This window comes from Mixophyes fleayi, chromosome 6, assembly GCF_038048845.1.
Source record: "Mixophyes fleayi isolate aMixFle1 chromosome 6, aMixFle1.hap1, whole genome shotgun sequence".
Classification (NCBI taxonomy): Eukaryota; Metazoa; Chordata; class Amphibia; order Anura; family Limnodynastidae; genus Mixophyes; species Mixophyes fleayi.
Window position 1 is genome coordinate 116,157,907 of NC_134407.1, and position 27,825 is coordinate 116,185,731.

Consider the following 27,825-nt stretch of genomic DNA (forward strand, 5'->3'; position numbering starts at 1 on the left):
GCTAGCTATTGTTGCTCCCAGGAAATCAAATGTGTCCTGTTCCTTTGTTTTTGTTATCAAAGTGTTAGCGTAATCAAGCATCTTTTCTGTTAGTGCATTGGTTTCTTGTATTTCCTTTATTCTGCGTCTCTTTCGCTTCTGATTGTTTTTTGCTAGTGTACCAGCTTTGGTCACGTCCTGGCTGTCAGCAGTTACCTGCCTTTCACGTGCAGTGCTAATAATTGTTGTAGCTTCCTGGCCTTCAACATCCAGCAAGAGCCCATCAGACAGTAGTGCAGGCTGAAAAAGAGCAAACAAATGAGGGAATGCAAGTGCATGCATGTTCAAATGTAAACTATTTACACATCTTTATGTTTCAGTTTCCATCGACAGAGGTAGACTGGATAGTGATAGCGGAAGACTTTGAGAGACTATGGAATTTCCCAAATTGCGGTGGTGTCATTGATGGCAAACATGTCCGAATTATTTTACCATCAAACAGTGAATCTTTTTACTAAAATTACAAAGGATTTTTTAGCATTATTTTAATGACCATAGTGGATGCGAACTATGAATTCCTATTTGTGGACATTGGAAAAAATGGAAGAGTCTCAGATAGAGGTGCATTGGAGAATACTACCTTCCAGAACAAACTACAAAACAATGCCCTTAACCTTCCATCGCGGAGTAGCTCAAAATATGGACTAAACTTTGTGTTTGTGGCAGATGATGCCTTTGCATTGCACAACAATGTTTTAAAACCATACCCAAAAAGAAATCTGAGCATTGAAAGGCGTATATTTAATTACAGACTGTCACGTGCTCGGCGTGTAGTTGAAAATGCCTTTGGGATTCTAAGTAACAGGTTCAGAGTTTTTCATTCTGCATTAAACCTGCGTTTGGACAAAGTCGACAAATTAGTGATGGCCTGTTGTGTTCTGCATAACTTTGTACGGTGTAAAAGCAACAGTGGACGTACCACTCAGGCCAATGTGGAAAGTAATGTCGAGGACATGGAGGTAGTGGGCTTGACACTATTAGAGTGTGAACACTCTAAAAATAGTAGCACATTGGCAAAATTAAATCGGGAAGCGTACCTTACATATTTCAACAGTGATGGTGTCGTACCATGGCAGAATGATTGCTTATGACAACTGTTTTTATACATGTTATGTATTGTTATTGTGTTGTTGATTCTTTGAACATGAATAAATCTGTTACATGGCAACGTCATATTGTACTGTACTTACTGTGCCACTTGCAGGTATATCATATGCTTGCTCTACCTCTATGGATGAACTGCTGTCTGTGGGCATGCTGCTAGTGAACGTACATGGTGTTTCTTGGTCCCTCACAAAGTGTAAAAGATCAAAGTACCATAGCTTTGGCACATACACGTCTTCAGCTGCCGCTCCTGATTTTTTGGCTGCTTCACTTTATTTAATTATTTTTTTGTACACAGTCCTAAGGTTCTGGATCTTGCTTTTTGCCCATTCAACAGTTGCTCCAGGGTGATATGGCAGACATGCTTTTACAAGCTCTTGCATTGCCATGTTTTGCATCATTCTGTTAGAATAATCTTTGGATTTGGCTTTCCACAAACATGGGTGAGCCCTGTAGGTCTCAATAAAATCCTTCATTAGGTCAGAATTTCTTTCGTAAGCCATTGTGTTCTGTTTGGGAATAATAAAAATAAACATATGTCCCATCTGTGCTGTACAATAAACCAATGCAAATACACATGTATGCACCAATCAGGAATAACTTACCCTATATGTGAACGAATGTACAGCTCAGAAGAATTGTAAAATCTTCATATGTAATGGTCATGAGTGGGTTAAAGTTATAGAAAAAAAATCCATACTCAAGATTATTATACACGAATAGGCATCACCCACAGTGCTCCATTCTCTGCGGGCATCATCGCTGATTGGTACACATCATAAACGAATGCCCATGTCTGAGTGTATAAAATTATAGAGGAGCCTGTCTGGCGCTGAGGAACATGAGAAGATTGCGAGTGAGGACAAGGTGTTAGTGGGGGTTGAAGCAATGGAGACGGAGACGCAGTCAGAAATGGTGCTGGAAGGGCCAACAAATTTTGGAAAAGTTAAGGTGGGGGATGGAGATGTTTAAGAAGAATGTACTGCAGTTATAAGAGCAAAGTCATTGAGCCCAAGAGAGATGGAGATGATGGTAAACGTACTGGACCAGTACGACTATGACTGTCAAAAGCGAAAGTACAGAAAAGTTAATAATAGAAAGGAATTGATAATGCAAAAACTACTGCGATTACTGAAGGAAAAACTTGGAAAGAAAAGAAATAAATTCGAAGTCCAGAAGAGGTGGTCGGACCTTAAAAATAAGAGGCAAGGAGACTGGTGCGAATCCGTAGAAACATTAAAAAAGTGAGTAGCACGTGTAGTCGTGTAGTGTACCTGTTTGAAGGACTTTACGTATTTCATTCTACTGGCACATGAACCAATGCAAATGCATTATTATTGTTTTGTCAGAAGGAAGAATTAACGGTGAGAAGGCCAGTTTAGATACCACTGATGTAATAACACCTGTTATCAAACAAGAAAAAATAAATGCGCCAGAGGGACCACAACACAAACTGATCTCGAGTAGTGTGCAAGGTAAGCACATTTCAGGTGTTGGATTAAAACTTTTATTAACTTTATTACAGATATAGAAGTGTAATGGTAAACATTTTTTATTTTCTTGCTTCATAGATACCATCGTCATATCCAATGAAAGTTCGGAGGAAGAAAAAAATGTTGCCAAGCTCAACAAATATTTTAAAGAAATGAAAGGAAATATTGCCAACATCAAGAAAAAAAATTAAAACCTTGATAATACAACGAATTTACAGCTCCGAAGAATCATTAAATCCCTTCGTATGTAATGGTCATGATCGGGTTACAGTTATTGAAAAAAAAAGATACACAAGGTTTTGTAGATACCATCGTCATATCAGACGAAAGTTCGGAAGAGGGAAAAAATGTCGCCGAGCTCTACGATCATTTGCAAAAAATGAAAGAGAATATTGCGAACATTAAGAGAAAAATCAAAATCCTTGAAAATACTTTTGATGACATGTATATGCTGTTTGCAACTGTTGTGCCCCAAACCAGTAGCACCCTTTCAGTGTAATACTATTTTTTTTTTCACGTGACATATTGTACTATACAAATTATATATATATTTTTTTTTACCTGCAATAAAACTGTTGCATGAACAGTGTGTGGTTTATTCAGAGAATATTAGTTAATAAAGGTTAATATGACTTTAGAACTTTAATAGTTTATAAAGTTTATAAAGGTTAAATGTGAATTGATTTCCAACATAGATGCAAAGGGTAATAACACACGTGCTTTATACACGTGTAATGGTCTGCAGCCAGACAGGTGCAATACACATCGATACAAAACACAAGCCTGAGATGTGTGGATACCGCTCCACGTGGGACTGGGACAGGCATAAAAAATTTACATACACACGCCCCCCAGCTCGAGGAAGTATCGGAGAATTGTCGTGGATCGGTCGGAAGTTTATACACACTACTCAACGGAAATGAGATTGGAACGAAAATATTAAACGGTGCGACCAACCAAATGAGGCGACAATCGACTATGGTGTCACTACACACACTGACCCGACTTTTGAACGAGCGGGTGTGTGTCGGCTGATTGAGTCGATTATTGGACGAAAACCCTGTAGTGTGTACCTAGCTTAAGGAATGTAAGGTGCAGGAGATAGAAATGTTGAAACACTATGGACACACTAAATTTAGAACAGTAGAGGGCATGCATCATGCAAAGTGAAGAGGCAGTAAAATTAAGATGTAATTAAATGGACAGCAGCGACATCAGTAGACATTTATTTACAAGCTGATTATAGATCAAAGGCATATTGTTTAAATGGTGCAAGATGGAATTGTCCTTGTGCCCACGTACCAACCCACCCATATTTTGAAAAGGACATGCACATAGTTTAACAAACCAAGCACTTCAGTGAAAGTGACTGCCACTTTTGTGGCTCAAGTTGTCAATTTATATCACACTAAAGCCCACATTTTTTTGGTTGTTGGTTGTTGAACTGGAGAATAAATAGGGATGTTTGAATAACAGTGGTCATCTTCCTCCATGGTTTTTAACTCTGTCATATCCCTGTCCCTAACACTAACCCTGTCCCTAGCTCTATCCCTACTAGGACAAGGTTAGGGAGAAGACTAGGACCTGGATCTGTCCCTATCCCTAACCCACTGTGGACATTTGAATTGTCCACTTAATAATACTGTACACAATGTGAATTGCCGACCTAATAATATTTCTGACACCTGAATTGTTGACCTAATGATGTCGACTTTCAGAATGTTGATCAAATGAATGTTTAGCTGACGACTGCATTTACACAAGATGATAGACCAAGGCCAACATGTAAATTAGTGCAAGATGGAATTGTCCTCGGGTCCACCCTCCAACTCATATGTTAAAAAGGACAAGCACATAGTTTAACAAACCAAGCACTTCTACGACAAGGACTGCCACTTTGGTGGGCGAAGTACTTGATTTGTTTGAGCCACCACAAAGAGAACATTTTGGTTGTTGGTTGATGAACTGGAGAGTGTAAAATAGATAGGGATTTCAATTTTTAACCAGTTGCTAATGGGCATTTAGCTAACAGTGGTCACCGTCCTCTTTGGTGACAATGTCATCATCCTCATCAGCATTCTCATCACTGATGTCTACATCAGCATCACACAACATTAGTTCATCCACACTGGAATCTAGCACTACAGATTATCTTTGGAACTGACGGCAAGAACTACATTCCTCAATCAATTTGCATTTCATTTTGATTAACACCAGTTTTTCAATATTTTTGGGGAGTAGTCTCCTTTGACAATCACTCACAATGTTCCCGGCTATGCTAAACACTCTTACCAAGTACGCAATGGAGGGTGGGCAGCTAAAGTACACCATAGCTAGTTTGTACAAGTGGCTCCAAATTGTCCTTTTTTCCTGAATCAGCAGCACCAGGTATAGATTTGTAAGCACTGCCCCTTAATATATCATAAATAGAGATTATTTTAAAAAATGTTATACTAATGGGTACTCCCAAACACATTACATTCAAGTATTGAAAAGAGGAAAAGATGTATATTTTAGGGGCACTCCGGGGTGGCCAATACATTAAAATGTATAAACTTTATTAGGAGTATTACAACAGAAAGTGGTGCAGCAAGGCGAGACGCCAACATGCGTTTTGCTCCAAGGCTTTTTCAAGGCATGCTGTGGGTTTCGCTCCAAGGCCTTGAAAAAGCCTTGGATGGAAACGCATGTTGACGTTTTGTCTTGCTGCACCACTTTCCGCTGTAATACTACTCTCCCTGGATCACCCCCCAGATTGCTAGTAGGCAGGGTTACTCACATAATCCCGCAATCACAGGGATTAGGATCTATGGCACTCCATCTTTAATGCAGTATCACCCGTTCTTTGAGATACTCCTTCCCTCTCTGGATTGTCTGCCATCTAGGCAGGGTTTATCCACACAAACACATTATTACAGTGACCTGAATCTCCGAAGGGGCAACTTATGTATTTTTGCTAGCATAATACTATTTTATATAATAGCACCATAGGCGTTTATAATTGAATCAGTAAACCTATTTGGGTTGAGATTCCTTAATATCCTGAGAATAGGGTTTTATACCCTTTCAGGAGAAATCTATAATTATAGGTTGAGTGTTTGGATGGTATGTCTGCTTTATGGTTAGATAACATATGGAGACTGATATATTCTAATCTAAATTACATACTCTAAGAGAAATAAAATCAGCCCTTTTATATATATAATTTTAGAACCTGGAGATTATACTAAGATTAAGTGGATTATATATCTATATACACAATATTGAAATATCTATGGTGGCAGCTATGTCATGCAATTTGCGTTGCATTTTTAATTTCATAGGACACATGTTTTTTAGCTATTGTTTTTAGTTATTTGCCTCTCCATCCAACCAATTCTACTATTGTAATGCAAACCTAATAACGTTTATACATTGTAATGTATTTGGCACCTTGGAGTGCTGCTAAAATACATATCTTTTGCTCTCTTTTTTCAATGCCCTTTTTTCCTCCCAGAATCCAAAGGGCCTGTCTGAGATGATAATTTCTACTTTATAATTAAATTAATCCTCCACCATGCTACTAATACAAGGTGTATCAGATCGAGAAATGGTAGAGGTGTCAATATATCGGGGCATTTCTTTTAAGCCTGAGCAGATCTCATAACCTTTCACATGTGCTGTGTTGACTCGCCATCAGTGTGACTCTTAGAAAAGGAAAGTGTTTTCGGGCACTACCATTTTTAGGAGAAGCTGAAGCAGAGGACATGTCATGTGCGACATTAGCCAACAGGTTATTCACACGGAGCTGTTTGCATCTGTGAATATTTTTTGTCATTTTGAAAGAAAAACATTACATATGACTCATACCTTGTATCGAGCATGGTTGCCAAAATGTAGTGATTCAATTTCAAGATGCTACAAACCTTTGGGCCCTGGTGAAGTGAATAAAGAACTTGATCTACTAGGCCAACATACTTTGCAGAATCGCCAAGTTTCATCATTAGGGGTTTGATTTGACTCAGGCTGACAGTATTTGAACTCACTTAATTTGTTACAATTTAAAATGGTTTCAGTAGCTTGTATAAACTTGTAGTAATTCTCAAATATACTGTAATATGTCCCCCCTCTCCCTATCTCATGGTTTGATGTGTGGCTCTTGATGGCGTGATGCTGCTCCTCTAATGGCTGCAGCATATTAACTGTGGAATTTCACATTGTTACTATCACTTGCTTCAGTTGGTAACATGGCAGATTTCTTTTGCAGCTGCTGCTGCAATGTTCTACATGCAGCCGCTGAATGAAAAAATGTCCATAAATTTTATGGGCCACGGACAGCATCGCTGACTCACTGACCTCTCATTTTTTAAGAAATTTTGCACCATCAAGTTTATTGTGTGTGCAAAGCATGTATCACATACCGGACCCACTGATTGCTCGGTTGGGCTTCAGTTCTCTCACCTGTGGCTCCCTCGTCTGCTCCCCCTCGGTGTGGGAATGCTGCAGCTGCCTCTGGATGGAGCCATGGTTGACATCAGGTCTGCACATGTGCAGACCCATCTTTTAAAGAATTTTATTGTAGACTAGTGGACACTGCCCTCAAATGGCCAGACTACTTAAAGCACCTGGTTCATTAGAATTAATGTAGCTAATATATCAGTTTCGGTGAGAATAAAGGAAAATTCATGTAAGATTTATTACAGGTGGTATTTAGTCCCCTCCCGTCTACATACTATCTTTCCTGCTTCCAGTAATCGATGTTGGAGGGGTTGCGGACTGCGGGGTACCCTGTTGCACGTTTGGTGGAGTTGCCCTAGATTGCAATTTTACTGGCAGCAAATTCATAAGCTGATCGAATCTGTGACACAGGTTAGGATGCCTGATTCCCCTCTTTACTCCCTTCTCCCCAGACGGCTCCCGGACATCACCTGACCCATACAAAAACTCATTGGTCATATGGTAAATGCAGCTAAATGTTTGATTGCCGCTCACTGGAAAAATACTACCCCCCCTCGCTCTCAGCTACCATCAGCAAAATCTGGTCAATTTACAGAATGGAAAGCATTACAGCTGTTCTCAAAGATAAACCAGAGAATTTCCAAAATACATGGGGGTAAATGTATGAAAGTCGGATTTGTTCAAGTCGCCGGAAATCAAGGAGTTTACAGCTAAAATTTAAAGCGGCTGTCACAAACACGCTCCCAGCTGCCGTGACTTTGGGGTGTTTGCTGTATGAGGTCACACACGATTTCAGCCCGTAGTCTCTCTCACCTATCACACAGGTTCTAGACTTACGGAATCGCCCCCAAACACAGCGCTCTCACACCCTCCAGACACTTCAAGGTTCAGCCACCACCTATTGGGTATGGGCAATAGGACCCCAATATACTGTCCCACAGGCTTCTAGTTATCCACAAACTAACAAGACCCACACCAGCACACACAGGGTTAACTCTTCACACCTCCAGACTGTTACACAAATGTAAATACAAGCATGCACAGCTTGTTAATCAAATGTATCAACAAATCACACACTGGCATTCCAAGGGTTTACCTGGACGAGCAATCTCTTCTAAAAAGGCTATGGATTCTTTAGAGTATCAAGGACGCAACTTAAATTATACATTTAATATACAAAAAGTACAGGGCATACAGATCACAAAAATAATGAATAAGAATTAATAAATTTGACATAACAAGAAAAAACAGTTTAAAATAAAAAGGAATACATTCAGATTTGCACTTACATGAATTGCATTCTGGCCAAGGGGATTTGGCTAAAAGATGGACAGCTTATCAATGTAACTTGATTTCCCCAGAAGTCTGACAGTTTTTCCCCTCAGAACAGAGATTTTTAAGCAAACTCAAATGGGACGGCATTCACAGGGGCAGTGTGAATGCTAATGTGGGGGTAGGGATGTCCCCTGGGTGTCACTATACTTTGCTCACAAATATTCTCAGAGTCTTGGCCTGTTTGTAATTCTTCACAGATATATCTCAGAGTAATAACACCCCCCTCAATAAACCGGTCATAATCTCCCGCACGTTTAAATACCAAATATGATGAGATTACAACAATATCCAATCTCATCCTGAAATACATGTGACTATGGTTGTTCCCTGTGTAGTTGGTACCTATGTTTTAAGACCCTTGTGTGGTTTTTGCCCCTCAGTACGGAGTAGCATCCAGATTTCCCAAAATATGAACTATGACAACATTTTCCTTTGAAGGTCATATTTTTATATACCTGTATAGGCTTTCACATGCTGCCTACCAGGACCTCCAGCTGTGATTGGCACCACAAAGTCTATTCAAGTGTCTAAAGCGAACATCCTGGAAGCTGCTAAAAGTGGCAGGCTTATCTCCTCACACTGGGATGTAAAAAGCCATCAAACACAATTACATCAGACTCTGCGTCTTTAACTGTTACACTAACTTATCAATGGATTCATTTGATACAACCTATTTACACTGCAGTTATGAATTATCCCTTATAAATAACTGCATGCTCTCTATGTTCACGACAGCGGCGCTGGCTTGTAAGTGCAAACTTGCCTTTACAAGCCAGCGCCTTTACAAGCCAGCGCCGCTTTAAATTTTAGCTGTAAACTCGCCGATTTCCGGCGACTTGAACAAATCGGACTTTCATACATTTACCCCCTGGTCTCCTTGGACGAGCCGTTTCAATGCTGAACCCCCATTAACAACCATTTGACGCTCACCCGCTCACATAAACTATGATTATTAGAGGCTTGGATTGTCTTATACTTTTATATGGTAGTTATAGATACACCTCCTCATAGCCAAGTGTATCCCTAGTTTTCATCTTTACCACCTGATATATGGAACAATAAACGATAAACTCTTCTTCCCCCCCCCCTCGCTTTCTTCCCCAAATCCCTATTCCCTCATTGTTTTTCTTCCCCCTTCCCCCCAAGCAATAAGAAAAATAAGAAATACAACATTCTCAGTTTTGTTTTGTTTTTATTTACATCAACATGCCAATTTACTCTTTGCTGTTTTGAGTTTTCTTTAATGTGCATCTTTTTAAAGTGATGTGTTTCACATATATGTCATATGATGTCTCACTTTCACACCTATGTTGTTTTGAAAAACTCCAATAAAAATTTACTTTAAAAAAAAAAAAAAAAAGCACCTGGTTCATTCATCCTGTACCAGTTCTTTGAGTCTCTCTACCTGAAAGGTGGTGTCTTCTTCTGGCTCCTCACCAATGTTGCTGATCCAGCCATCCTGTTGCTCAGCTTCCCTGGACCTGGTGTGAATCCTTGTTGCAAAACTTTACACTTACCTGTTCCACTTACCATGCTACTCTGCATCACCTGGACCACCATGTATCTCTGCTGCTATTTTCCACATCATCATTGATCCAGCGACCCTGCTACTCAACATACCAGAATCTCAATGTCCCCTTGCTGTAGAACTCTACCTCTATCAGCTCTATCTATCGTGTTTTCCAGCATTACATGGACCATTGTGCATTGCTGTACTAGCTTTCACCTGTCCGTCTATCCAGGCATTCTGCTTAGTATACTTGGACTCCAGTGTTCCTGCTACCTATTTCATCTACACTCAGTCAGCACACTCCACGTGGCCCCACTTGTTACCTACTGGGAGAACCGCAACCTGCGGATAGAAGCAGCTAAGCCCACAGTTCCTTGTGTGGGTCATTTGGTGAACATCTTCTGCTTTGTTAGACTCTGCTCTACCATGTAGGTGGTGCTAATCCAAGCAGGCCATGGACATCCTATGCTGTTAGCTGCCCTGTCAGTGCAGACACGGGCTCTGTGACTAAGCTTAGCACCGTAGCTACACTGACAGGGCAGCCTACAGCACCGGATTTGCTGTTAGCTGCCTTCATCTGTGTGATTGGATACACTGACAGTTAGGACCACCCCCTTGAGACAAGGGGCGGTCCGATCACTGAGGAGGCAGTGCCGGACATTTTAGGAAGATCATTTTTTTTTTTTTTTAAATGTTTGTTAATTGTGCTTCCGGTGCACCCTCCAGGGACCCAGCACCCCAGGCTGCAGCCTGATCAGCCTAATGGTTGATAATGCCCTGCCGTTGACCCATGACAGCATGGCACGTGTTGAAATTTACTCAGTCGTAATGCTCGGTTCGTTATCGGCACTGAGGAGATTCTTACCGGAGTGAGCCATTTTGCTATGATATTCCTGAGTTTCTCTAAAAGATTTACACCAATAAGTTTCTTTGAAACCAGCGATACAAAGAGTAACTTGTCTGTGAATGAACTGGCATTGTGTGCTGGCACTATTATAATGAATGGATGAAGAGGATGTGGGTGAAGCTACCTGCCCTGCTGCTGCTGGTGGCAATACACCTACCCAGTGGGCTGTCATGGTCATGTAGTCTTTTGTTTGACCAGTACCACTTGCAATAGGATGCTGACTATCATACTTCGTTCCTCTTGCAAATGATTGCTTCACAGACAATTGTGTAATATTATGTTGCTTACAGTTTTTGCTTCCTTTCTGAATCTCACCCCCTTTAGCAGCAGCTGCAGTGTAGAAGGATGTATCTTGGGAATCATGGATAGCAATAGGGAAGTCGTTTAGAATTGGAAAATTGTATTCTGGACTATTTATCAATGATGAGGAGGTTGATGATAAAGACGTTGACGCAGGTGAGAACTGCAACTGTCTATCCATTTGGCTGTTACCTGATGTTGGACTGCTTGCTACTATTCAAAATTTCCACTTTTAGAAACACAACTTAAATGAGCTTGCTGTAAATGACATAACAGGGAGGATGTGTCTAGATGATTAATGACACACGCCGAGCATTGGGTCTCCATATCCGAGGCCTGGTGCATTTACCTTGTCCCCACTGAATGCCGCGCTCTGTCCTGTTAGGCCACCATCTTTGTTCTGCGCAGACCTGCTCTGCTTATTTCCTCTGTCCCCCTCTCATTGACTGGTGGAGAGTGGCTCCAAGTTTAAAAGGCACTTCCTGCAGTAGTTCTGTGCCTATTCTTTTGGTCACCTATCATCAGGTGCTGGACGTGGCTCGTTACTCTTCCTGTATAAATCTACATTGCAGTGCTCTCTGCAAACTACTACAAATCCAAACTGAATCTGCCTTTCTATGATATCTGCCGTCACAGACTGTTACACCTCCATGTATTCTCCACCATACCAGTGGTAAACCTGCAGTCTGCAGACTGTCACATCTCTGTGTATCCTCCACCATTCCAGTGGTAAATCTGCCTTCTGCAGACTATTACATCTTCTGTGTCAATCAGCATCCCTGTATTATATGCCGCCCGCAGACTATTACACCTCCCGTGTTAATCAGCCTTCCTGTGAATCTACTGTGCGCAGACTACTACAGTATAATTCCCTTAAAGGTTTCTCCTGGTACTTTTAGAGAGGGCTGCGACCTGTGGAACAGACGCAGGTAAGACCAAACCATCTTGCGGCAGTCCCTGGTGAATACCGTCTGCCCGTTAGACTCCGCGACTTGCTGAGAGAAGTGCCAAACTAGGCAGACCTAGAATCCAATTTTAGAGAATCGTGACAATTAATCCTCTTATTTTGCCCTAGCAAAGGCTACAGAGGCATTGACAAATAGATATAAAAAGTTTTCCAAACAGGAGAAGTGCTTTTTTTAATCTTATGCCCAGGCATGATAATGCACTTATCATAGACGTGAGGTGGAACCACTGGTGGCTGACTTAGTTCAACACAAACATCATCATCCTCCTCATTATCAAGTACATTCACATTAATTTTCAGATCCAAAATTCTCCCTCTAATCCACTTAAACATTTGCAAAGTAGCATGCTCAATGTTTAGGTCTAAAGCAACATTAGTATTACTACTACTCATCCTCACATTTCCAAATGATTGAGAAATTTTGGAAGGAGGCTGCTCTATAATGACAGTGTCAGAATCTGAAATGTCTAACTCATGGATACCCTCCTTAGACTCTCCTCAAGATTCTATGAGTGCCCAAGATGTTCTTTCAGGTACTGGTTTTGGAAGTGACAGACCAACACTGAGCAAGAAGATGGTGCATGGGAATTTTGGTAAGTTAAGGCAGATGCATGATTTTGTTGGGCACTTTGCTTGGCAATGGGCATTCTGGTACATATTCCAATATCAGCAGTAGCAGGACCCCTACTAGCAAAAAGAGGGTATGGTCTGAGCCTTGCTATTGCGGGTGGTGTATGGCATGTTAGCTATTTTCCTTTTTTGGGATAAATCACTACATTCTCTCTTAGTCTTCCTCCTTACATAAAGAGCTGATGGGAGTTTTTTACATTGAAAAAAACTGTTTGTGTTTTGAGGACGCTATTTTACACTTTGTTCCCGCGTGACCAATATTAGTAGAGGTCGAAGATGTGTTACTACTGCCAGTACGGGTACTGGGATGCTCCTGATCTTTAGACTGATCCATGGGTGACATTGACAAGCGGAGTAATGCTACTTGATTTTGGAGCTAATAAGCACCAGAAATATCTTTCACATTCACACATAAAAAATAGGTAAGCACCCATTATTTATCTTCCTCCATCGACTTTATTAACTAAATTTAAACCCACCAGGTCAATACCACCAATTGAAGACCTAAAATTCAAGTACACAAACTGGACAACAAACCACCCCTTAAACCAGAAATATTACTTCTCACACGGTCAAGATCAGCATAACTTTTAACACATCTCATGTGCTCCACAGCTAAACACAGTGACAAACCTGATCTTTATCTCTTGCTACTCTATATCTGCCTCCCTTTCTGCCAATCCCTTCACTGACTATCTGCTCTATATAATGCAGTTCAAACTGCTCACTCTCACCTGCAAATCTCTTTCGCTCTCCTCTCCCCCTACATTTTCAACCTCATTTCTCTTATGACCCCTCCACTCGGCCAACGAATGCTGTCTCTACTTCCCTCTGATAATCACATTTCACTACCACCTTAAAGACTTCTCTTATGCTGCTCTCCACCTCTAGAATGCTCTCCCTCATTTTATCAGACTCTCCCCCAGCTCCCAAAGCTTCAAATGTTCCCCTTGTTTCTGCTTTATCTCAAGCTATGTATTGTTACTTGAATTGTGACTACCTTTTTTGTTCAACTCTTCTGTACAGCGCCGTAGATTTTGTGGTGACCTATAAATAGATGTTAATTATAATAATAACAATCAAAAATCCTGCTTTCATCCCTGAACACCATGTCTCTTACTTAAATAGCTCTCAAAGGACTAGTTCTGACAGACCGGAGCCCTTCAATAGACATTGTTAACATCTTATTTACTTTTGTGACAGTTTTATTCCAAAAGGCGCCTGCATTCCTTTCTCAGCTAAAAACACATCTCCCTTTTCCCCACAACCTGATAGCCAGCCCTTTGCGACACCTCACAGACTCACTGTCTCAAAAATGATAGATGTCTGCTATTTGTCTTTCTTATAGGAGTCTCTGGGAAAATAAATTCTGCAAACACAATGACTAGTAGACCAACTGGGTCTTGTTTTTTCAATAGAACTCAAAATGTAAATCAGAAACATGTAGGGCCTGATTCATCAATGAACATAAATGTCGATTTAGTGCGCATAATTCACAAATTTTATCTGTGCATGCCCAGAACCGGACCATATGCAACTAAATGTAAGAAACATTCAATTCATCTTCATATGCAAAGGACACTTACTACAGTTTACGATTTCTGGGAGGGAGTAGGTGGGAAGGGGCTTTCACCTGTAGTCAATGTACAGTAAGGGTATGTCAAACTGAGCGCACGTAGCCACATCGATTCAAGCTTTGGGCATCTTAAAGGTACTTGTTTTTCTGCCGTATCTCTAAGTCGTTAATACTTGTGATGACAGTTGCATTTGCATGCTATAACATGTGTTTGTAATCAAGAGCATCTGTAATCAAAAGTATTTTATGTTCAGTAGACATTACGAACATCCTAATAAATGTATTTCATGAGGAAAAATCTTAAAAAAAAACAAACACTTTTTTTCAACCTTTTTATCAGTATTGCCTATATTATTGACAGATGGCATTAATTGAGTAGGTTTTTTCTCCACCTCTGCATTCTTTTGCAAATTGATATTCCACATAAGTATTTGGCCTATCCTATAGTGTCTTGTGTAGCAGAGCTGAGCAGACCTACACCCGAATTCATCAGGACACAGATCTTCAGATCAACTCCTTGTTGAATTTGGGTGCGCGCTTGTTGATATTCTGTGCATTTTAAAACAAACGCATGTTGCTTGTATCAGGCCTGTAATGAATAAACCAATTTACAAATCTAGGATTTGATAGTAATTTTATTTCATTTGCTCCCCTTACTATAAATGATCAAAGATTGGATCTGAATTCAGAAATAAATTATATGCCCAATTCACTCACAAAAAAATCTACCCATGCTTTCTTCTTTTAGAGGAAATTTGTCTTATCACTAATACTTACATTCTGTGGCTGACTTGCAGTGCCCTTCCTGATTTTTAAAGATGTGTGTCTCTATTTTGTCCATTTGTCCTCTGTATGTTGAGTAAATTACCATGTAGTACAGCTATAAAGTCTTTGTGTTTGGCTTCAGAACATTTATTTTATGCAGAATACAAAATGGATAGATGTCTCAAGGTGTTGTGTTGGCACCCTGCTACTTGATATTCAATTTTTTTTCAAAAGAGACACTCCTATTTTATTATATTTTAAGATTATTTACACCTTTTATGACCAGATTCTCTAAAATAAGAACTATAGACTATCATGCAATCCATTACGAAATCTTCCAGATATTCGGTTGGTCCTCACTATTCACAGCTTGACTGACTGAGTCTTCAGATCTCCCCATGCATAGTACGTAAATTATCTGTAAAGCTACTTACCTCAAGCCTTTGGATACTTGGCAAGGTAGCCTATCCCCCCTTTCTTACAAAGCTGCACGGTTAGCTGACTGAATTAGAGCTAACTTTTACCAAAAAAACACATACTGACAATTATACCAATCGTGTATCAAACCTTGTTCTTGTCTGCTCTCCAGTTCTTTAGTACTCCTCTGGTTCCTCCTTTTCTGTTTTGGATATTCTGGTGCTTATTTCATCCTGCTCCTGACCACTCCTTTGCCATGTGTTTTGATTCTGTTTGGATCTCCTGGTTTGACTATGGCTACACTGCTTCTGCTTTACAAATTGGCTCAGTTTTAATGCCCTGCTTCTGACCTCAGCTACCCTGACTACTCGTCTGAATATCCTTATGCACTTCCACTGTTTGATCAGGTACTGACCCTACTTGTTCTTTACGCTCTACTAGTGACTCCCGCTATCTCACTAGCAACTGGATCTGATATCCGCAACATGCATCTCCCAAGCAGCTACGACCAATCCTCCTTGCGGGGTACCCTGGTAAACAAATTTGGGTATTAGACTCTGCGCCTCCTTGCCCAGTAGTGTCAACTACTGGCAGGTGATATGTTCATTTTTCCAAGTGGTTTGTGACAATAGTATTAGTGTCTCAGATGTATGTACCTTTTTGCCATAACTTTTACTAAAGATTACAGTGCACATAATTGCTTTTTGCTCTACAGCTGGCATAGCGTATGACTTTTACCATAAAACTACCTACATAATTCCCCGAAAAACTTACTAATTACCTTCAGTGATAAATATGAGATATTAAATACTGGAGTGATTTTATTTTAATGCGTCATATTATCGAACAAAAATTTAAATCACTTAGTCAAGTGATGAGTGAGATGTGAAGGTTTGAGTGAGATGTGAAGGGTCTGCATTGATATCATTGATACAATTTGAATTCTTCTGAACAAGAGATATTTGGTAGTGGTGGTGGATGGGGTAATGTATTATCACAAGGTAAATCTCAGGGTAATTAGATGTTGTGTTCAAGATAAAGACCGTGCCTTACTGTGCAGGGTGAGAATCACTATTTCCCACAGTACCTCTTGTCACCTTTCAACAGCCCATTTAGCATCTACCCTCTCATATGTCCGGTTTAACATTGTATCTTGTATCTTGTCAGATGCTTTATGTAATTCTGGCATTGTCAGATGTACTATGTAACTTTGCAAATGACAGCATTCCACATACAGCTAGGAGGCTGTAGGGGGTGAGATTGGCAGCCAGACAACCTTTTTAAATTATTCTCATTTATCTATGCATTCCCAGCTGATTACCATACATTTCTGGCTGGGGATGCTGAAATGTTTATAAATACGTAGATAGGTAGACTGGTGTAAAACTGAGTGAGAGATGCATCAAAAGAAAATTTAGAACATTTAAAAGTCAATTTGAAAGATAAGGTTTCATATATTCCCAAAACGGACAACTCATCTTCCCTATATAGTCTCAGTGGTCTAGGAATGTTCAAATGGGAAATACACATTTAATTACACCTCCTGCTCTCTCTATGATGTGTTTATAATTACCTCCTGCGCATCTGGTCTTATGACCATTATTTTCATGTTGTTTTAAAATGAAACCAAATTAAATATTTCAAATGAAATCATCTTCTCCACTGTCTACAAATGTTTACAATTTTAACACTCGCCAATACACAAGTATTTGATACAAGTCACATTTTTTGAAGTTAGGGAGACATTTCTGGTACTCAAATTTCAACGTGAAAATTTATATTTTTCAACAGTACAAATTACACACATATTAAATGTGAAATAAAATTATATTTCCGTAGACTGTACAAGATTACAATTAACCATATTCTTCATACAAATTACTATAAAATACTGCCTTGTCTCTATCTATAGGGTGTATAAACCCTAATCTACCACCATGTACAACTTATAGGCTTTTTCACACATTAGTGGCTTGCATTCACGTGGCCTATCAGTTTCTCATTTGCTTAACATGGACTGTCTTTTGCTTAACATGGACTGTCTTTTGCTTAACATGGACTGAACGCAACTGCGACTATTCATACATGCACCTTTTTGTTATTATAACTCCTTGCACATTAAAAGGCATGAGATGGGAAGGAAGGGGTGTTCTAATATACAGTAAGGGCATGTTCGAGCAATTGCGTATGGAATCAGACTGGGTGGTACATAGTCGCAGATATGTCTGAAAAAGTGGTTTTAGTTGCCGATGGTCACGGGCAGGTGTAAGTAGTTGATGTTGATGACAAACTCCAAAACCAGCAAACTACTGGTATTTAGAGGTTTGCAAATGATTCGCAAATGTTTATTGAGACTTCAGTAGTCGCTCGGGCATAGATTAGGATCTGCCAAGCGTGTATTATCAAAGATTAAAAAAATGATTTTATTTTTTTGCACACAGGTCGGGAAGTTGTTCTTACTGAATGAGCTAGGTTATTCAAGTTCAAACGGTGCTTCATTTCAATTGCATTCGTAAGATATAAAATAAAAGGTTTATGTACATGCTCACAAGTTGGACATAAGCGTCTGAGGGACACTATTTTTCTTTTGTCAAGCGGATGCATCTGCTACTCATTCAGGCCTGGATGCACCTTCATCACTGAGAAAGTATATATACACATACACTTGCGTGCAATTTTTTTCAGTCACAGACACTGACTCTTGCAGTCCACTCTGAATCAGGCCCAGTGTCTCTATAAGGTTTGCTATACTGCTGCAAGAGCTGTTTACAAATATTTTCTTCCACACCCTTAAGCTAACAGAGGTTACTCTGATTGCACCTACATGTGTCTTATAAACGAACATGCAGCCATAATTCTTCTTTTACATTTTTTCCGTCACTTATTCTACAGTAAAGATCATTTCATTTTGGAACACTTTAAAAAAAAAACAATCATGCTTCTGTTTATCAAGTTTTTATAGCATAATAGCCTTATTTTTGCCTTGTTCTATGTTAAAACTAAATTTTCTTTACCAGGTTATTAGATTTATATTTAATTTTCATGTTTAAATCGTTCAAATCAATCCCTGACACAGTGGAACTTACAGTCTGAATTCTCTAATACACAAGCACACATAGTAACCTTAACCTTAAACCACCAGTATATTTTTAAACTGGTGTACTCAGAGCAGTGGCGCACGCAGGGGGGTTTCTGAGTCTCCAGAAACCCCCCCTGCGCTAACTAAGTGGCCGCTATAGCTGCACTGTCCTATACAGCAGCGCCGCGGACGCTTCTTAGACAGCGCCGCGGCTGCTGTATAGGACAGCGCTAAAGAAACGGAGGCTCTCGCGGGGGGTGGTTTTTTTTTTGGGGTCGGGGGGGAAACCCCCCCCCCCCCCCGACAATCCTCCGTTCGCCCCTGCAGAGGAGACACACACAAAAATGGGGAGAACATTCAAGCTCCATGCAGACGATTCCCTGATTGCAGTGCTGTGAGATAGCAATATTAACCACTGTACTGCCTTGAATATATGACAAAGCAAAAGTAGGTAGATAGATAGATAGATAGATAATTAGACAAGGAGTACAAGAGAGAGGTTTTACACTCAGCAAGTACAAGGACAAGCAATATGCTAAGTGTGAGATGATAGTTGAATTTTGTGTTCCCAGCAATGGATCCTTTTCTTTATGTTAATCAGGCCACAATATGAACTTACCAGAGGCCCAGATACTAAGTAACCCTGTGTGTCTTGTGTAATTCCTAGGGCTCTGACCTCCAAAGTAAATAGACTAGTATTTGTATTTGTTTTTCTTGTGCCTCTGGTCCCCTGCAGGAAGCAGAGGGGAGGGAGCTAAGGGCAACCAGAGATTCCCATCCCATCTACAAAAATAGCAGACACAAAGCAGCTTTCCCCACATTTGAAAAACACAGCAAGCTTATGGGACGGAAAATATGTCTATATAACCCCAGCTGTCAGCCTGAGCTGACATGACATCTTTACTGTTACATGAAGAATGTGGGGACATTCCCTGGAATAGGGGCAAAACAAAAGTGCTCCTGCTTCAAAGGCCTTAGATTGATGGGAGCATATTAAGTAGACCTACCAGTCCACATTTTTATAAATATCAACATTGTCAGCTATTTGCAATAGTTTAACAATATAGAAGCAGCCCTCAAAATGCAGCTTCCTACAATTTGCCCTATAAAAGTATAAAATGGTGTCCATGACACCGCTTTCTTTTCATTAGCATAACAAATTTAAATGTATTCACTCCGTCATGACTAGAACACATTTGACCATTTGTTGTGTTGGTTAAATCAATTTTTTTTTTATTACTTTGTGTTCCCAAGTGAATGCAACATTTTTTTTATGGGACAAATAGAGCATGAAGTAAAGAGCTTTTTATATTAAAAGTGGTAAAAAGGGCAACATTAGTAAGAATACAGTTTTCAATGTTTTTCCCTATAGTGACCCTATTAGTGAAACCATAGGAAATTTCTGTAAAAGTTCATCAGCTAACTCAAGTTAGTGATATTTAGGAATGAAGCCCTTAAGCTGAATGTAAATAAACGGAGATGCTTGTCCCGAAGCTGACATAGACATTAGGGGTTAATGTTTTAGGAAGTGCCTGCTCCCGGATGTTAGGGGGAGGAGTAAAAGGAGGTTTTCATATATATCTCTGGCTAGGCAGGACAACTTCCTCTGACATCAGTTTTTCATTCTGAATGGATCACTGTCCGGCTAAGTTATTTGGTTTTTAAAGTTGCTTTTGTGGTTTCAATAACTGTGTTTTCATTGTGCCTGATTTCTTTCTGTGTTAGCAGTGGGGATATTGTTGCTTGGCATTTGGGTTATTGTGGGTATACTGTATAGCGCTGTCAAGTGTTCTTATCCTTTGCTTCTAAACTGTTGGGAGAGATGTCTCGCCCCAGGCGCAGCGTGGGTCCCCCTGCTCGTTTTAGTGACCTGACCGAGCTTCCCGCAGAGAGTAATCCCTCGTTCAGTCCCCGCGTTATGGCGGCCGCCATTTTACCTGAAGGGTCTGGAGAGTGGAGTCCGGGTCCAGAGGTAGTGCTAGCGGGGGCAGAGGAGGCGGAGGGGCAGCAAGGAGAGGTTAGCCAGGGACGCCCGGAGGCAGTGGACGAGTCAGCTTCCCCGGCCGCGTGTACTGTGCGCATTCGCGGCCGGGCTCCCAGTAGGTCCTTTAAGCAGAGGCATGTGGTGAAGGGTACTAGGGGGAGAGGCAAGGCTAGGAGATCCAGGATGGAAACGTCGTCCCCAGCTGGGCAAGTGTCTGGTGGTAGTCGGGGGGAGCGAGTCTCGGACAGGGGAAGTTCTCATTCTCTGGCTGGCACTCATACAAGGGGATTGGAGTATCAAGGGAGCGGTAGACATCGGTATGACTGGGATTTTGGGCACTACGCAGATAGCCTGGACAGTGAGTATGGGGGCGGCGGGGGCCGCCATGTGAGAGATGGGGGGCAGCAATTCTGTGACTTTATGAATGCCCAGGCAGGGCACGGTCGGGCTGGAGACAAGTTCCACGGGTATGATGAGCAAGGGGCAGGTCCTGGTGGGCCTTTCCGGCAGCGCGCCCTCTACCATCGTGGGGGCTGGGTACGGCGAGGGGAGGGCCAGCGTTCCATTCTCAACCAAGTCAGGAATCATACATGCATGGTCCTTATCTTATCCCTCTTGTTAGTTTTGAAGAGAAGTTTAGGGAGGCGGGTGCATGGAGAGGCCAACATCAGAGTTGGATGGGGGGCAGTGGCAGCGGGCAGCCATGTGGTCAACAAGGTGTTGACAGGGACTACCCGCAGGTTAGAGGAGGGTCGTATTATCATGATAGACCCGTGGTTGTGGGGGAGCCATCGCGTAGGCCTCCCCAAGCGAGCTATGTAAACCGGCAGCAAGGGCGCGCGGGCGTGGTAAGCTATGAAGAGGTAGAGGATGATAGGAAGACTCATAGGCCAGTGGTGTCAGAGCGCAGGCATGCGGTGAACAGGGCAAGAGGAATAGGTAATGATGTTTTTTGTTCCCCAGAAAGACAGGGTGGCAGTGGAATGGAGGTTCGTGGCTTATCGGAAGGTCCGGCAGCTTCAAGGAGACGCCGGCTGTCAGCCACAAGGAGTGCAACGCCAGCAGAAATGGCACCTCGGTGAGACAAAGCGACAAGTTCGGGGGTCACATCGCATGGTGAGTGCAGTAAAGTTTTGTCTCGCACGGTTTCATGAAGTACGAGTGTGTCATCGATATACAGTGGGTCCTCATCGGATCAGGAAAGTAGTGCCAAGAAATTGTTGAGGATTCTGAATGAGCATTTTAGTGGGGCAAAGAGCCAGAAGAAGCCGGCGCATGCTGCGGTTAAAGAAAGCGGGGGTAAAGGGCCAGTAGTCCATTGCTCGTATACAGCGCTGACATCGGGAATTAGGAGGAGTTCCAGAGAGAGGATCAAGAAGGGAGCGTATGTAGATATTTTCATTATAACTAAAATGGGCAAGAAAGAGCTGGAAAAGGCCAAGGAGAAAGGGGGAATAGGAGAGGAAGCCTATAAGTCATTCCCCAATTGGGTGACGGCGTTTAGCGTATTTGCTTTGGTGTATTTGGAAACTAGGCCTGAGGCGGCGGTGGATGTCTGGCGATATTTACACCTAATTACAGGGATCTATAGGAGAGATGGAAGCTCCATCTGGAGGCGATATGATGAGAGCCTCAGGGAGAAAGTGAAAGGAAAGCGCATCATTCCATTTGATTGTAAGGATGTAGAGACGTGGATGGAGATGATGCGTCCGAAGGAAAGTGAGGGGCAGGATTTTAGGGCGCAGAGGTTTCGCATGCAGGGGAGACGTGGTTCTCCTCAACGCAGAACAGAAACAGGTGCTTTGCCTTTAACAGCGGCACGTGCAATAGGGGAAATGCATGCAGGTACAGGCATGCTTGTGCCAAATGCAAAGGACCACATCCGGCCCGTGATTGCACTAAAGGCGGGCCAGGGGCAGGAAAGGGCAAGGGGGAGTCAGGGCCCTCTCAGTAAAGCGTGTTCGCCGGTCCAGACAGAGCAGCTGGACAGGTGGCTTCGCTTGTTTCCGGATAGGAAGCAGGCGGAATTTTTAGGTGCAGGTTTTAAAAGAGGTTTTCCCCTTCCCATAGTAAGTAACGTTACGGCTAAGGCAAAAAGAATTTGCGGTCAGCCTATGTTTTTCCAGATATTTTGGAGAAGGTACGGAAGGAAGTAGATTTAGGCCGCATGGCTGGCCCCTTTCCATCTCCCCCCATAGCGGATTTGGTAATCTCCCCAGTGGGAGTGGTACCTAAGAAGGCGGTAGGGAAATTTAGACTTATACAGCACCTTTCCCATCCTCACGGGCAATCGGTTAACAATGCCATAGACGTGGAGGATAGCTCAGTGAGTTATCAGTCGTTTGAAGAAGCCTTAGATCTAGTCAGATCCTTTGGGTCGGGGGCTTTGTTGGCGAAACTAGATATTGAAGCTGCCTTTCGCCTGCTACCCCTACATTCAGAATCCTTTAGATTTATGGGTTTCCATCTGCCAGATGGGTACTATGTGGACAAATGTCTTCCAATGGGTTGCGCAGTGTCCTGTGCATTCTTTGAAGCGTTCAGCTCCTTCTTGCACTGGTGTATACAGGCAGGGACGGGTCATGTGGGGATAGCTCACTACTTGTACGATTTTTTGTTTATTGGAAAGGCGGGCTCGTCAGAGTGCGCAGACATGCTGTTTGCGGCTAAAGGCTTATTTTCTGTCTTGGGGTGCCAGTGGCACACGACAAGACAGAAGGCCCCCTACCTCGTTTGTCATTCTCGGGAATCGAGATTGACACGCTGGAAGGTTGTTGTAGGTTACCCCAGGAGAAGGTGGAGAAGCTGGTAAGATCAATCGAGCTTACGGTGGCTTCAAGGTCTGTTTCCTTACGCCAGGCACAATCATTGTTAGGTACCTTTAATTTTTCCTGCAGAATTATTCCTATGGGAAAAGTGTCCTGTAGAAAGATGCAGCTGGCTACAGTGGGAATGTCGCGCCCACATGCGAGGGTTACACTAACTAAGGAGATTAGAGAGGATTTACGTATGTGGTTAAGGTTCTTAGAGAACTTTAACGGGATTCGTATTTGGCCGGCTGCGCCAGTCTCTAATAAGCACCTGGAGTTAGTAACAGACGCCTCTGGGTCGGTTGGTTTTGGAGCTTACTTTAAAGGTAGATGGTGTGCGGATCGGTGGCCAGAGGCATGGCGTGACAAAGGGTTGCTAGGCAACCTGCCAGTACTGGAGTTGTTTCCCATTGTAGTAGCGGTGGAATTATGGGCGTCACTGTTAAGAGGGCAGGAGGTTATATTCTGGTGCGATAATCTGGGCGTAGTGCAGTGCATTAATAAACAGAGCGCATCATCCATTCCTGCAATCGAGTTGTTGAGGCACCTGGTGCTGCGATGCCTTGAGAATGACATTACATTCAGAGCAAGACATGTGCCTGGTGCGGAGAATGAGGTAGCGGACGCGTTATCCCGAGGACAGTGGGCACGTTTTAGGGAACTGGCTCCGCAGGCAGACTTTTCGGGTACGGCATGTCCCCCTTTTGTTTGGCAGGTAGTCGAGCGGGTATTGTAAAACTGGCAGAAGCTTCCTTGGCCCCCTCCACCAGGAGAGCATATCGTGCGGCATGGCGTCAATGGGGACAGTACCTACAGTCGCGCGGTCGGTGTGACTCAGGTCAGAGCGCTGACATCCTTGATTTTATTTAGTTTGAGTATCAGCAGGGCATTTCTAAAACCTTAATGGCAGCTATGCTGGCAGGAATTTCATTTATGGCCAAACTTTATGGGTGGACTGATTTTACTAAAGGGTTCTTAGTCACTAAGGCTTTGAAAGGATGGTCGCGGATGCAACCAGGTAAGGAGGATATGAGAAGGCCGGTTAACAAAAATGTATTGAGGAAGCTTATGTCTGCGTTGGCGGTCATTGCAGAAAGTGCTTATGAGTCGTTGCTCTTTCGCTCAGCTTTTTCGCTTGCCTTCTTTGGTGCGTTTAGAGCGAGTGAGTTGGTGGCGCAGTCTAAGCATAATTTGGGGAATGGCTTGTCAGCGAAACATATGTTGTTGGATGTTAACATGCTGTCTTGTCAAATCCTCAGATCCAAAACAGATCAAGCGGGTCGTGGTCAATGGATATCCATTTCTGCACAAGGGGATTGTGATATCTGTCCCGTGGCACTATGCAATGAGTTCCAAAGAATTAGACCACATAATTCTGAGCCCTGGCTCATACATGCTGACGGATTCCCTTTGTCGAAATTTCAGTTCACGGCCATATTTAAGAGTGCACTGAGGCACGTGGGTCTAGACCCGTCATTATTTGGCACTCACTCCTTCAGGATTGGTGCGGCTACTGTTGCTGCTGAGAGTGGTTCTTCCGTTAGCGCCATTAAAGCTTTAGGGCATTGGAAGTCAGATGCGTACAAAAGGTATATTAGACCTAATAGGTGATTGATACGCAATAGTATTCTCCCCGTCCAGTGTTAACCTTGGGCTTCTCTGCTCGCTGTTGTTTTTATACGGGGGCATGAAGGGCTTTTGCCATTTTTTCCTCCGATAAAGGCCTAATTAGTGGTGTGCCTTCGGGGTTTTGGTTTTCACCTTCATCTTGGTGAACACTTTTTTCCCCTTACTTAATTAATTCATAAAGTCACGTTAAAGTCACTTAAAAGTCACATAATTTTCCTATGCTTCAAGGAGTGGTGCTATAAAGTGGATTGGTGGTGCCGAGTCTATCGGCGGTTATGGTTAATTGAGTAGGACCTGGTGGTGACGGATCCTATTATCTGTGTTACAGGTTGCTCTACTCAGAGGATAACCATATGGATTGTTGGGCATTCGTTTGTTTTCTGGGCATCCAGATATAAGTTTGCCAACAACAGAGATGCCTTTGTAAGGCCAGTTGATATTCGTTGGATCGGGAAAAGAGGTATGAGATGGCAAGGTTTGATGCCACTTCTGTCTGCGGAGATTGATAAAGCAGGCCCTCCAGATGTGTTGGTGATACATTTGGGGGGTAATGATGTGGGCATAGGTAAGTCTTTGGACTTAATTATTGCTATCAGAGAGGACCTGAGAAGTATTAAGAGGCTTTGGCCTTCAGTTATTATTTGCTGGTCCAATATTATACCACAAATTAACTGGCGAGCGGAGATAGCTCTTCACAAGATAAAAAAACATGGTAGCAGAATTGAATAGAACAACAAGGAAAATAATTCTGCAATTAGGAGGGATCGTGGTAGATCACCCTCTAATAAGATCTGATTTGAGTAACCTGTATAGGAATGATGGGGTTCACCTTTCGGAGGAAGGCAATTCGATTTTTATAGAGCAGCTTTTTTGGAGAGTAGGTCAGTTAGTGGGGTCTATGGGTGGCGGGCTGGTGGTCCGTTAAATGGACTCCAGCGTGGCAGGAGAGCTTTTTCAATCAGCGACTAATTCATACGGTGCTACCGCTGATTGGCCGCACGTCACCGATCTTTTCGAAAGCACCCTGGCTCTTGGTACCTCTGTGCGAGGACCCCTTGACCAGCACTGTGCGCGTACGTCTTGGGGAACCCAGAAGGGAGTGGTCACGATAACGCCAGATTTAGCACCGGCCGATCGTAAAGGACTGTGGTGCCTGGGACCAATGGTTAGTGCCTGTGGGCCATACACTGTTCGGTTTTTCGATATTAGTTGTTAGCTGATTGAATCGCTCTCGCCACCACCCTTTATAGGTAAATAGATAAATAAATAAATAAAAAGATTATTTTATTTGCCACTCCAAAGTTGTCGTGTCTTTATTATAGTTAAGTTTACAGTGCTAAGATTAACAATATTAATGTATGGTGTTAAGCTGAGGGAATCAGCAGTCTACAGTTTATTAATATATGTACTTTGTGTAACATGTGACGCAGGTTTAGAGATTGAAATAAAGGGCGATTTTATGTTTCACTTGTTATAACTTTTTTCTTTGTTTCTTTCTGGTTTTATTTTTACTTTTTCATTTACATTTATTTACATTTTGTTCAGGGAGCCTATCTCTTGCATCTCCATGCAAAGCGTATTTTTTATTCAGTTAGTTCTAACAGCAGCTGACACGCCAACCACACTTACATCCAAGTTACACTTACTGTATTAGTTCTGATAGACTGGTGATATCTGAAGCAGCACAAAGTGCTTCCCTTCACTCAAGAAATTTCTTGATGATCACTGTTATAATAAAGTTAAATTGCTTCTATATAACTTCAGTTAATCTACTTGTTAATGTTTGTGCGTTATGCTTTTGTATTTTTTGTTCAATGCAAGAGTTGTGTTAATTTGTCATTTATTTTTTCTAGATTTAGGAAACAAGAGTCTTACTGACCTCTTATCAATTATGAAGAGATCACAGGGGTTGCAAAGAGGTGACTCTGTGTGCTCTGTCCTTTTCATTCATTACTCAGAACATGCCACCCAAGGAAGAGATCCAACATGACTTGGGCCTGTTAGTGTGGTAAGGAGACGGCTGTGCAAACAGCTAATAATAGTGATCTACAGTTATCTTCTGACTGCATTTACCAACGTCCCTGATAATGTTCCAAAGGATTTATTTATTTTTGCTTTTTTTTTTCAATGTGTGTGGCCATTTGTATACTACAGTTTTTTACACACTTTTTACTGTGGGAGGAAACCCATGCAAACATGTGGTGAATGTACAAACTCTAAACAGAAAGTGAAAATGTGAATAGAGAAATAAGCAGCCATAACTAGGTATCACTTGTAAATGTTCCAAACATAGTATATATCAATAAACACAGATTTTTATTCAAACGGACTTGCAAGTTTAGGAAAACAGTTAGTGTTGTGTTGATTAATGAGACTTATTTTTTGTTTATAGAATTTTTCCTTTATTGTTAGTTTTTATTTCTCTTTCCTATAGGCTGTTGTCACCCTTCTCCATTCTAACAGACTTGCTCCTTCTACTAATCACAGTGCAGCTATTCTTGTCCATATTTGACATGCACTATCAGTACACATTGCACACAGTCTCAAACTGCTGTTTAGGGTACAGGTTCAGTTAGATTGACAATGTTGTGGCTAATAAATCATTAGCCACAAAATCTGTTGATGAATTGCATGTACCAGCAGGAGATGTGCATCACTAAACCACGCATAGAAAATAAATAATATTGGGCCAATGCAGCTCCTTAAGCTGGGTACACACTACAGAAATTTCGACCAACTTTTTATGCGGAGCAATTTTACATGCGATTGATGGTCCGATCGCTCGGTCCATGGACTGCATACACACTAGCCTTGTTTAGGACGATAAACGGAATAGCGGACAT